The sequence below is a fragment of the Adiantum capillus-veneris genome, chromosome 1 (genome assembly GCF_014529385.1).
Source record: "Adiantum capillus-veneris isolate H3 chromosome 1, ASM1452938v2, whole genome shotgun sequence".
Classification (NCBI taxonomy): Eukaryota; Viridiplantae; Streptophyta; class Polypodiopsida; order Polypodiales; family Pteridaceae; genus Adiantum; species Adiantum capillus-veneris.
In genome coordinates this window covers 173,904,898-173,918,794 of record NC_140931.1, presented here as the reverse complement: position 1 = coordinate 173,918,794, position 13,897 = coordinate 173,904,898, and positions in this window count along the sequence as shown.

The following is a 13,897-nucleotide window of genomic DNA, read 5'->3' as shown; positions in this document are numbered from 1 at the left end:
AATGGTCATAAATCTCAAGGAAAAACAATATTAAATAAAACCTTAATTGCAATGAAAAATATTTAGTCTTGGACTTGTTCACGTAATGTTATCCATAACACAACAAGAAATAATTTGACAATTCTTTATACATTCAATAAAATGATTTTGACCCTATTCTTGACCTTCTTGCAAATAATTAGATAAAATGAAACAAACAAACTCCATTTGCTGATATATTCAAATCTGTAAATTTGAATACAATACATTAAAAGAAACCAAACAATTCTACAGCTCGAACAAATTACAAATATTTTTATATGAAAAACAATCTTACCAAAAACTATGGAAATTTGATGTATTTGTTAATCTCAATCAATCAATCTATTCAGTTATAGCTTTCCGCATGAATTTTATTTTACTCTTTAGTAATTTTCTTGTATTAAACATGGATACATATATTCGTATACATACATAAGCACAAAAGCACATATCGAACACACACACACACACACACACACACACACACACACCAATTTTTTCTTTATGTATTTGAGAATATGGAAGGAAACCCTTTTTTTACCTTTCATTTACAAGGATTTTTGGAAAATCTATAGGGGTACAATATGACATGGGAAACTATCATACAATTAGAAAAGGGTGGTAATATGAATGTATTGCCTTACACGAGTCCACTATCCCACTATCTTGACTCAAGGTGCGGGAGCTATCAAAAAAATCCACTTGCAGGCCCGCTACCTCTCCCACCTTCCCAACTCCCTCACCACCCCACTTTGAGTACTAACTGCCATAATCTTGCCTACACTCTCTCTCATGGAGCACCTTCAAATTTTTATGAAGGTGGTGGTCTTTGATCCAAAGACCTTCAACTTACAAGACTCCCTCAATGGGCCATATTGCACTAACCACTTTTACATGGGCCCTTCCACTGAGGTTATGGGCAATAGGAGTGTCTTTTCTTTTATCTGAGCATATAGTGGACACCGATAACAAGTGCTGCACTTATAAGACACCTACAGTCTATGAGTCAAGTACTAACTTTTCCTTGTCTCATAATGGATGGAGGTAGCATTTGTGGAGATTTCTATATTCTACACACAAATTCTCTTAGAAGTACTCTGCTGTAATTATTGCCATCCTTAATGGAAGTATCTTTTGTTTGGAAAATTCATTTAATGTACTTTGTAATTATTGGATGTGCATGTTCTTGTTACCATATACATGTGGTAGTGATGTGTGTGAACACACACTTAGGACCACCGGGGCATTTTTTCCCTCACTAGGAGGTTTTTTTCCCCGTGCATTGTATATACACCCATCATTCTAGGGCTATTTATCTTTCCATTGCACACTGATTAATACACTCTCTGCTGTGTGCCTTGAGCTTCCTTCATCTTCTCCAAACTGTGTGTGTTTTCTTGCAACCTTGATTCCAACAACTAGTATCAGAGCAGGTTGCGTCCTCCCGGGCTTAGTCGTCGGCAGCTCTAGCACACGCTTGCTCGCTTTCTTCGATTTCTATGAGCTTTGGCAAGCGTTCATAGATCAATAAAAAATTTGGGTGAACTCGTAGAGCTCAGTTTGCTTAGATTTCTAATTCACGCTTATTTTAGCCTCCGTTTCCACTACATGTAGTACTGCACAGGCTATTTCGTCATTTTGTGCAAAATTTTTGTCAGTGCCGTTTTTTGCATAATAGGTCCCTTACAGTTTTGTACGGTTTGTGCTATATAGCACATGTTGTTTTCGCTTCATTTATCCTCTTTTTGGACAGTTTTCACATATGTGCAGCATTTACCATGGCTGACAACAGCACAGATGTGTTCAAGATGTTTACTGTTGAGGACAGATTAGATGTGGGACAATTACCCTATGTGGGCTTACATGATGCAACATGTTCTTGTGTCAAAAGGCATCTGGAATATTGTGTAGGGCATTGATGTGCATCCTCGTTCTGAGGATGTAGGCGATGTTGAGGATGTTGCAGGATTTGCTGGCAAGGATTGCTGCTGCTAGAATTGCTTTGCCTACAACAGAACAAGCTCATTGGGATGTAAAGGATGCGCAGGCTCTGCACTAATTGCGTTGTCTATGAAGTGCACCATTACTCCTCACATTCATTCAATGAAATTTGCAAAATAGGCTTGGGATATTCTAGCAGGTCTTTATGCAAGCCGCAATGAGGCTAAAATTGCTTTGTTGCGTAAAGAGCTGGAATCGAAGATTATGTATGAGGAAGATGATATGGACACTTTCCTTGCTGGTGTCAAGGATATCAATCAGAAACTTATTTTTGCAGGTGAAGTCATTTCAGACAGTTCCCTTCTGTAGAATGTTCTTGATTCCTTGCCAGACTCTTACCAGACTTTTGCTAGTACTTGGAGACTCATGATTCAAGGAAATCTTGAAGTTGACAAGTTTGATGCATTGTGCACATTGTTGTTACAAGAGTCACTTTCCAGAAAGAACAGGACTAGATAGCATCCAATTGAACAGGCTTTTATTGCTGCTCAAAGAAAGGGTGGTGACAACAATGCAGCCACTTCTTATGGTTCTTGTGCGAGTGGAAAATCACATGTTCCTAATGCTTCTTCTGGCAGCAATCCGTCTAAAAATTTTGGTGATAAGGGCAAAAAGAAGATGTGTTGCCATTCTTGTAAAGCTAACGATCACTTGATCAACCAGTGTTCTAACTTGAAGGCCAAAGAGGCTAAGAAGAAAGAGGGTGGTTCCCGTGCAAATGCAGCTATTGTTGAGTCTTCTGTGCAAGGAGACTATGATGTTGATGTTGATGCAGAATGGGCTTTTAGTGCAAAGTGTACCTATAATCCTATTATCCATGATGCATGCATGTCAGTTGCTGCAGATTCACATGTGTGGTACTTTGACAATGGTGCTACAAAGCACATTACCTCACATCGTGATTTGTTCACCTCTCTTGAGTTTGTACCTCATGGGAATTGAGTTACTTGTGCCAACAATGCCTCTTATCCGGTTCAAGGAGTTGGAAAGATTGTGCTTACTGCTGCAAATGGCAGTTCCTTCACACTTGTTGATGCACTTTATGTACCTGGGATCAAGAAGAATCTTTTTTCTGTACGTGCACTTGCTAGACTTGGTCTCGTAGTCAAATTTGTGGATGACGAATATACAGAACATGATCTCAGTTTTGGTGATGAAATTGTTGCATCTGGCATTTTATGCCGTGGGTTGTATAAACTCACTTTGTATGACAAGTGTGGGTAGAATTTTGCAAATGCAGTTTTGGATTCAAAGGCTATTTCATATGCAAAAATTTGGCATGCATGTTTTGGTGATCTAAATTTTGCTAGTTTGTTGCGTTTGCAAAAATCTGGTATGGTTACTTCTTTGCCGCCTCTTGAAGCACATGTCAAACATGTTTGTGAAGGTTGTATATTGGGTAAGATGCAACGTTCTCAGTTTCCAAAGGATGGTTCAATTAGGGCCACATGCAGGTTGTAGCTTGTGCATAGTGATGTTTGTGGGCCCATGCAAACTCCATCCTTGGGAAATTAACTTTACTTTGTGACTTTCATTGATAATTACTCCTGGCATCCATGGGTATTTTCGCTTAAAGCGAAGTCCAAGTTTTTATGTGCTTCAAACAATTTCTGGCTATGGCTGAAAATGTCTTGAAATGTACTATGGGCACCCTCTATTCCGATCGGGGGGGGAGTATATGTCTCACGAATTTAATGCATTTCTGGCTAGTCGTGGGATAAAACACCGATGTATAGTGCCTTAAACGCCTCAGCAAAATGGTGTTGCTGAGAGTAAAAAAGGTCACTTATGAAAATGGCACGATGTATGGTCAAAAGTCAAGCTTTGACGCATTCTTTTTGTCTTGAGGCCATCATGTGTGCCACTTATGTACTAAACAGGTGTCCCACAAAAGCTTTGCAGTCTATTACTCCGTATGAAGCATGGCATGATAGAAAGCCTTCTATTGAGCACATGCGTGTTTTTGTTGTTTTTGGCATATGCTTTGGTGCCACAAACATAGCACAGAAAATTGGATGATAAGGCTGTCAAATGTATTTTTGTTGGTTATAGTGCTGAAAGCAAAGATTACAGGTTGTATCATCCACAAACAAAGCGTATCTTGGTCTCATGGGATGTTGTGTTTGTGGAAGATTCTGTTTAGCCCTTGTTGTCATGTACTAGACACAGTTTTGTCAGCTCACAGGACATTTATAACACTTTCTTGCCTCTTTTCAATGGTGGAAGTTTGAATGTAAATTCCAATGAGGCAAATGTACAGCCTATGGGGATTTTTGAAAATGTTACATATCATCCTATTACTAATGTAGATGTACATGATGTACTTGATGAGGAAAGGACGTAAAATGAGCAGGCTAGAGGTATGCCAAAATCTCTAGTGAATACATTGTGTGACAATAAATTGGATGCACCTTTGTCTAGTCGTACTCGTTCAAGCTCTCACCATGCATCTTATGCATCAGATTGTTATGCTTTGGCTGTGTCTAGCTTACATGATGTTGAGGAACCTCTGTCTTTTGATGAAGCTCACAATTCACAAAATTGGATGGATGACATGCAATTAGAATATGGTGCACTTACAGAAAATGAAACCTGGACTTTATGTGATTTGCTTCATGGCAAAAACTCCATTGGTACGAAGTGGGTTTACAAGTTGAAATGTAAGCCGAATGGTGAGATTCATCACCATAAGGCTCGACTTGTTGCAAAGGGTTATGCACATCAAAAAGGCATAGATTATGGAGAGACTTTTGCTCCCACTTGTCATATGACTACTATGCGTTTTCTATGTGCATTGGCAGCTCATTTTGGTTGGGATGTACATCAATAGACATTGTTACTGCTTTCTTGAATGGTGACATATTTGAGGAAGTTTATGTAACGTCGCCTCGCGGTTTTGTCAAGAAAGGACAAGAGGATAAGGTGTGCAAATGTAACAAAGCTTTGTATGGGTTGAAGCAATCTCCTCATGCTTGGTATGAGAAGGCTGACACTCATTTGGTCAAACGAGGCTTTTGTAATCGTCCAACAGAAAAAACATTGTATGTAAAGCGTGAGGGTGATGTACTTCTCATTGTGGTTCTTTATGTAGATGATTTGCTGATCACTGGACCAAATGAGAGACATATTGCTGAATTTAAGGCTGATTTGAATGCTACTTTCAAGATGAAATATTTGGGGTTGTTGCATCATTACTTGGGTATACAATTTAAGCAGTGTGATGGTGGTATTGCCTTGTGTTAGAAAAGTTACATAGAGAAATTGCTATGTAAAATTGGACTTGAGGATTGCAAACTTATTGCCACTCCCATGGAAACAGTTTTGAAATTGAGTCATCATGATGGTGGTGATCTTTTTGATGTCACTCTTTACCGAACTGCTGTTGGCTGCCTCATTTATGTATGCAACACCAGGCTGGATATTCAGTTTGCAGTCTCACAAATCAGTAGATTTATGCAAAGCCCGGGTTCTAAGCATTGGTAGACAATCAAGAGGATTTTTCGCTACTTGAGTGACACTTTACATCTTGGCTTGTTTTATCCCAAGGGGGGATGATTGCCGCTAGACTTACATGCTTTTTTGGACTCAGATTGGGCAGGTTGTTTTGACACGTGGGTGTCCACAAGTGGTTTTTCTTTCATGCTTGGCAATTCATGTATATCATGGTTGAGCAAGAAGCAACCTACTGTGGCCACTTCTAGTTGTGAGGCTGAGTATAAGGCACTCGTCACAGCTACGGTTGAGTGTGTATGGCTCAGATGCCTTATGGCTAATTTGGGTGTTGAACAGGACACTGCCAACACTATCTACACCGATAGTCAAAGCGCATTGGCAGTTGCGAGGAACTTAGTTTTTCATGCTCGCACAAAGCACATTGAGGTGCATTACCACTATGTCAGGAAGAGGCTCTCAGTAGGAGAGATCAGCTTGTCTTATGTGCCAACACAGGACAACCTTGCAAATCTTTTCACAAAGGCATTGTCTCGTGAGAAGTTTGAAGCTTTCTACAAAGCTTGGGCTTACTCCCCTTTGTGGACTAATTGTGTCCTCAGGGCATGGCACTTCTCTTTACTCATGTGTGAGCTCTTGTTCACCGCATCACTTCATGGGTATTTGTTACCATATACATGTGGTAGTGATGTGTGTGAACACACTTATGACCATTGGGGCATTTTTTCCCTCACTAGGAGGTTTTTTTTCCCCTTTCATATTGCTCACATTGCTGGCAAGCACAATCAAGTAGTTGATGCACTATCATGATGGCCAAGAGCCAATGCGGTGTCCTAGCAACTCACAATGATCTATCTTCTATGATAGATGAGTATGCTACTGACCTCAATTTTAAAGATGTAATTTCAGCCCTTGCCTTAGGGAAGAAAGAAGAACCATTCACCTGGCAGGATGGTTATCTTCTCTATGGCAATAGGCTATGTGTTGCTCACTCTCTTTGTGAGAAAGTGATGTATGAATCCCATGCTCCTCCCTATGCGGGGCATCGAGGGATTCAACCTATCCTTTGCGGAGTAGAGACGTATTTCTATTGGCCTATCATGAAGACGGGCATACAAGACTATGTGTCAAAATGTGTGGTATGCCAAAAGGAAAAGTATGATAGGGAGAAGCAATCTGGATTTCTCGAGCCTTTGCCAATTCCTAATTCACCATGGGAGAGCATATCCATGGATTTTATCTTTGCATTGCCCAAGTCCATCCATGGGAATATGGGAATATGGACAATAGTAGACACATTTAGTAAACAAGCACATTTTATACCTGTCAAAAAGATAACCCTCTTCATATCCCAAATTTTTAAACACCATGGCTTGCCAACATCAATAGTGTTAGATAGAGATCCTCGAATGACTACTAATTTCTAGAAGGATCTCTTTAAGAATCTAGGTACTAGGCTTCATTTCTCTTTGGCCTATCACCCACAAACGGATGGCCAAAGTGAAATATCCAACCTTACGATTCTAGATCTACTTAAGACCTATGTTGCCAAAGTAGATCAACATTCCCAATGGGAAAAGTACCTACCTCTTGTAGAGTATGCGTACAATGACATTGTCCATACTACCAGGTGAAAGCACCTTTTGAAATCATTGAAGGAAGACCTAAAAGTCCCTTGCTACTTAAGGTACATGGGAAGATCTTTGCTAACGATGAGTATAGTTGAGACCTACAAGAATCTTTCCAAAAGATTAAGGAGGATATATCCAGTTCGCAACAAAGGCAAAAGGTTGCTTCTAACAAGCACAGAAGGGCCTTAGCTTTCAAGGAAAATGATTGGGTCCTACTCAAATTTCCCAAAGACTCGATTGAGGCAAACTACGGACAAAAATCCTACAGGCCACCAAAAGTATTATGCTAAACTAGCAAAAAGATACTATGGTCCTTTTAAAATCCTAAAATCAATCAATGAGATGGCCTATCAACTCAAGTTGCCCAACCATTGGCTCATTCACAATGCTTTTCATGTGAGCCTACTTAAGCCTTACAAAGGAGAGACACCACAATAGCCAATCATTGAGGACCCACCCGAGATTGAAGATCAAGAAGAGGTGCTTCAGCCCAAATCGATTCTTCGACATGAAGACAAGGTATTAAGAATTGGTAAGATTATCCGACAATAGCTTATTAAATTCAAAAATTATCCTTTTGAAGACGCTAGATGGATGCAAGGAACACAACTTAAGGATACTATGAACCTTGTCAATGCTTACAATGATACAATAGAGTAAGCAAATGTAAATACTTTCTTAAATAAAAAATGTTTTTGTCTTATAAGACTAGTTCTTTTTCTTTTAATTGTGCACAAATTTAAGTAGTATGCATGCTTAGAATCATGTTTGTGATGACGACGTCTCTCAAACACCAAGTAGAATTTGTCACTCTACTTTGGGAGAATAAAATGGACTCAAGAGAAGACATGCTTGTGGCAACTAGGGTAAAACCCCCAACTTAAGGACATCTAAAAAACAAGGTCTAGTAGAGGGAAATTCAAATTGGGGTGATTCAATCTTCCACTTCAAGTGATGATTTTGAGTGAAACTTATCTTTAAAAAAATCACTTGTCAAAATCTCCTCATAGCCCATATTAACCCCATCATGTTGCTTGACTATTAAAAAAATAGAGTAGAGCCAAACAAAAGGTGTCCTTGTATTGGGTATATCCTTTGATTGGGGGTGTTACCCTAAGTCTCCCAAGAACCAAATGGATTAGTCATCCATTCTGGAATGATGTCGTAGGGTAAAAAGGGTTCCTCCACCCACCAAGAAACATAGATTGATGACTAAGGCTTTATCTCCTCTACCTCATGGTCGAGGACGACTACGATTTCAAGAGAGAGGTAATGTCATAAAATCTAATATCTAACTAACCCAAATGATTTTCTCATATTAAATTGATCATTTAATGTGGGAGAATAAACGGGAACAAGAGTTAGAATATAGACATGTGCTTATGGATCTATCTCAGCACGAGACCAAAGTCAATGGGTCCAAATGAGAGATGGTCTGTCAAAGAGCAATGCTAGCTAATGGAGCTTGAAAGACCTTATGGTTAGCTTCATTAAAGGCCTCAAAAGGATATTGTTAAAAGTCCTTTGACCTAAGACCTTAGGCAAGCTAGGGCTAAGCTTGAGGTGGGAACCTGGCCCACGCTTGAGGTGCTTGTCGTGCTTGCTGAGTATGGTGCTTAAGGTGCTTGTCATGATTGATGATTAATGTGTTTGAGGTGCTTGTCATGTTTTATGACTAAGGTGCTTGAGGGGCTTCATGACTAAGGTTCTCAAGGGGTGAGATGTTCCCAAAGTCAACATGCATCCCTACACAAGGGGGGGTGAGCCCTACAAGTAGGGGCATGAGAGAGAACACACACACACACACACACACACTCAAGGCAAGCCAAGTCCAAAGAGACAACAAGGACACATGTCAAGCTCCTCCCTATGTTGCCCTCATAATGTGCCTAAAGCCTATTGGTTGACCTCTAAAGGGGTCCAATGAGAATTTAGTTTATTTAAATAATTATCTAGGCATTATCAAGCCCTCTCTCTCAAAGGGGTAAGGAGGGCACTTGTCCAAATGCTACCCTTGTTGCTTGATAGGCACTAAGCATGTGATTGGCTAGTCTTGCAGGGGTCCAATCAAATTCAAGGATGAGCTACAAGGAGGGGTCAACCAAAGCAAGCCAGGGGTGTGCTTGGGGGTATACTCTCTGTCACACACACTCACATGCTCTCATTCTCACTTTGTGAGAGTCCTTCTCCAAGCTTGAGAAGTTGAGAACCTACACCAACAACTCTTGGCTATGGAATGAAAATGCAACCAAGAGCCATGCCTCAATGCTATGCTAGCCATCTTCTTCATCTCCATTACTATGCTACTATGCTATGCTAATCTCTATGAGTAATGGTATGAGAGGACACTATTTCTTTCTCGTAATAATACTTGTTCCTCTTCCCTACTCCATTCCGTGCTAGCTCTCTCCACCTTTGAAGATGTTTGAGGTCTTGGGACTGAGGCCGGGGACAAGTTAATGCTTTCATTTAGCTAAGTTATGGGCATAATTGTGGTGCATGAAGCTCTCTATCTTCATTGCACCATCAAGGTCTCAAGGAACACAAAGCTTGTATTGTACCAAGTCTCTCTTTATGGGAGACACTATAATACAAAATCCTTTTAGAGGGGGGATCGGCTCCACATAAATCTGATCCTCAAATGTTGTCAAGTTCTCTAATTCTCTCTCTTGCAAAGTATTGTTATGCCAAGTTAATTAAGTATAATGGTTATGTTGCTACCCCTAATCAAGTTCACCCTCTATTTTCTCAAAGTATTCTCATAAAAATGCTCACTACATTTTTCTTAATTCCACTATTCTCAAAGTTCATAGTCCATTTCCATTACAATTTCCTACCTTGTGATAATTCTCCTCCCACCACTCTACATGAGATTCACTCTTTCTTAATTAAATATCAAGCACCAAACTCTCTCCCTCTCCCTTATCACATGGCTATATACAAAGCTCACAATAAATCCTTCAAGTGTGGATCACTTGTGGGTTTAGTTGTTGTTTTATTGAAGCATCACTCTTATTAGCATTCATACTAAACACTTGTATGTCTTGTGTAAAGCATATAGCTCATCTACTAAGTCAAAAAGCTTTCCTATGTTTCAATCAATATAAAGCTACGATCCTTGTGGGTGGTTGATTCCCTATATGAGGTTATCCTCAACCTACTTGAACAAGTCACCTCAGTCTTCTCAGTTAATGTAAAGAAATGCTATGAAAATATCCCACACCATGGAGACATAGGCCAACCACAACTATCAATGTTTTACTTAGCTATGTCTTTGACCAGCAAGGACCTTTCATATCCTTTAAAGATTCCCCTAGAAGATGTATTTTTGGGACCTGATCTCAGCAGTTGTAAAAGAACCAACTCTCATTTAACAAACCTCAAGTGATGGAGCTAAACTCTTAGTTGATAGATCATGTATACATTCAATTCAATGGAAGGACATGTCGGTGAGTCAATGCAATTCCTATGGAAGTAGCTTGTGCTCCAATTTGGTTTAATCTTTATCTTCATGTATTAGAATATCACTACATTAACTCATGTCTAAAAGATCTCCAGCTCTAACTTTAGCCACAATAACTTAGGTTCCCCTTTCGGTACTTTGATGACATCCTTTGGGTCAACAACGAAACACCAAAGCATTTTACCATCCCTCATCCAATTTACACCTCCTGCCTCTTTGTAGATGACAGTGCCACCACCGTTGAAGGTGCAAATGGTGTAAGCATATCATTCTTGAGTATGAAGCCGGTGGTTCATAATACCCAGCTACAAAGAACAAGGATAAATAAGGAATTGATGGTGCTAGTAAAGGTGCTCAAATTTATTCACAGAAGTAGCAACAAACCTTTAGGATGGGCTCATAAAGTCATCCTCTCCCAAATCAAACCCCTCATATTCAGCAAACAACAGAGAAAGCAAGCAAATACATCAAGGACCTTGTATAAGATTTTTGCAGGAACGATTTTAAACAAATCAGACTCTAGCGTATCAAATATAAGTACTTGGGCTCTTCCGCAGATCTACAATCTTGTGAGGAGTTCAAAAAAGTCAACTCATGCCTCAAAAGGTGGGCACTAAGTTCCTAATGGGGGCCTAGTGCCCCCAATAGTGGACTCTCCAGTCAAAATTATTATCTTGACCTAGTGTTGGTTTGGAAGGAGGGTTACACACACCAACTTTTGCTTCGTGTATTTGAGAATATGGAAGGAAACACCTTTTTTACCTTTCATTTACAAGGATTTTTGGCAAATCTATAGGGGTACTATATGACGACGTGGGAAACTATCATACAATTAAAGAAGGGTGGTAATATCAATGTACCGCGTTACACGAGTCTACTATCCCACTATCTTCACTCAAGCCTTGCATGGCGGGAGCTATAAAAAAAAACCTCTTGCGGGCCCGCCACCTTCCCCACCTTCCCACTCCCTCACCACCCCACTCTGAGTACTAACTGCCATAATCCCGTACTAGTGCTACAGAGACCTTCCCTCTCAAGTTATGGCCAATAGGAGTTTGTTTTTTAAATATGTGTATGACATATAGTGGACATCGATAACAAGTGCCCCACTTATAAGACACCTGCAGTCTATGAGTTAAGTACTAACTTGTCCTTGTCTCATAATGGTTGCAGGTATCACTTGTGGAGCTTTATATATTCTACACACAAATTCTATTAGAAGTACTCTTTTGTAATTGCCAACCTTAATGGAGGTATCTTTTGTTTGGAGAATGCATTTACTGTACTTTATAATGACGTGATGATGCCTGCTTTCTATATTGAAAGTCACACACACACACACACACACACACACACACACACACACACACACACACACACAAATAGGACAATACTCACCTATGATAAAAATGATACTAAACATATTTATACACGTTTCAATACAAAAATATAACGGAGCAGACATTTCCAAATCTTCAAATAATAAAAAAACGCAATAGTCACTTCAATTAAATATTAATACATTACAAAATAATTTTCTTTAAATATAACACATACTTTAATAATATACCTATACAAAATAGGAACACAAAATGAGTGAAAAAAGCTACATTGAGACAAAAATTTCAATAAAGAATTTAATATCGTGTATCCTTGATTGTTTATTTCCTATAAAAAGACTGTTAACTTGGTGGTCTTTTGGATTTGTTTATCTATTGCAAAAATAAGCATAAATTCTTGGTGTTTAAAATCCTTAATTTACCATGCTTCTTGTCTCTCTCTCTCTCTCTCTCTCTCTCTCTCTCTCTCTCTAAGAAAGTGAAACGTGCACACACACTTACGTTTGTCCTAGATAAAGAAGTTTTTAAAGGGGATCTCTCTCTCTCTCTCTCTCTCTCTCTCTCTCTCTCTCTCTCTCTCTCTCTCTCTCTCTCTAAGAAAGTGAAACGTGCACACACACTTACGTTTGTCCTAGATAAAGAAGTTTTTAAAGGGGATCTCTCTCTCTCTCTCTCTCTCTCTCTCTCTCTCTCTCTCTCTCTCTCTCTCTCTCTCTCTCTCTCAATCCATGTTTTATGTGACAAGCATCTGAGAATATACAAGACTTGAGCTTTGAAATCTCTCTCTCTCTCTCTCTCTCTCTCTCTCTCTCTCTCTCTCTCTCTCTCTCTCTCTCTCTCTCTCTCTCTCTCTCTCTCTCTCTCTCTCTCTCTATGCGAGTCTCATAGAACTTCCCTATTGAGAAAGCAGTCTTTACTTCGTTAGCGTAGCAGCCAAAATCTCAATGCTGCTCTCTCATAAACCCACGTGGCTGAAAATCTCTAAAAAAGACTACGCCGTCCAAAGCTACCAACTATCGAGTTAATAAAATAAAAAAAGCATTCTCTCAGCAGCAATTCGATCTTCTCCACAAGCAGGTTTGTCTCTGGCCATTGTTTGAGAGAGAGAGAGAGAGAGAGAGAGAGAGAGAGAGAGAGAGAGAGAGAGAGAGAGAGAGAGAGAGAGAGAGAGAGAGAGAGAGAAGGCTATGAAGCTAGTAGCATCTTTTGCTCTCAACAGCAATTTGATCTTCTCCACAAGCAGTTTGCAGGTTCCCTGAAGCGCAGGCAGCTCTCTCGCTAGGTCGAAGTCCGCCAGCTTAGCCGTCTCCAGCCTCCCTCTCCTCTGCAACAGAATGTTATTTGGCTTCACATCCAAATGCAACACTCCGTTCTCCTCGTGGCAGAACCTTAGAGCGATGACCATGGCCTTCACCACCAGCGCCCCCTCATGGCACGTCATGGAAAGCCCCTGCCTCCTCCTCCCATTCATCATGTCAAGTGGCGTTTCACCTTCGCACAAATCCATCGCTACGCAGGGCCAGCTCTCATCGCCATCTGTCAAATGCACCCTACGCAACCTCACTATTGGCATTACTGCTGCGACAGCGTGAGTGGATAGGCGCCGCATGATGCGGATCTCTACCCCAGCCAGCCGAAGCTGGTGCTTGCGGTGCGTTTCATGAGCAGAAAGCTCTTTGATCAAGATCTTGCAGGCCATGATATGCTCTGCCCCGCAAGGTCGCAACTCTAACTCGCCACCCCCTGTTGTTACTTTGATGATTCCTTCTGACTTTGAATACTTGCCCATAGCCTCCCTCGCTAAGAGATCCTATTATCTCCAGATTGGATATGGCCATGGACAACCTCGTACTGTCAATACTGTTGCATGCTGTCTCCAAGGGCAGCCATTCCTGCGCTTCTTTGGTTACAACCAAGGGAGTCCTGATCTGCATGGCCGCCAGCTCGTACTGTTGCTGAGCATTATAACCCATCATGATCTCTCTCTCGAA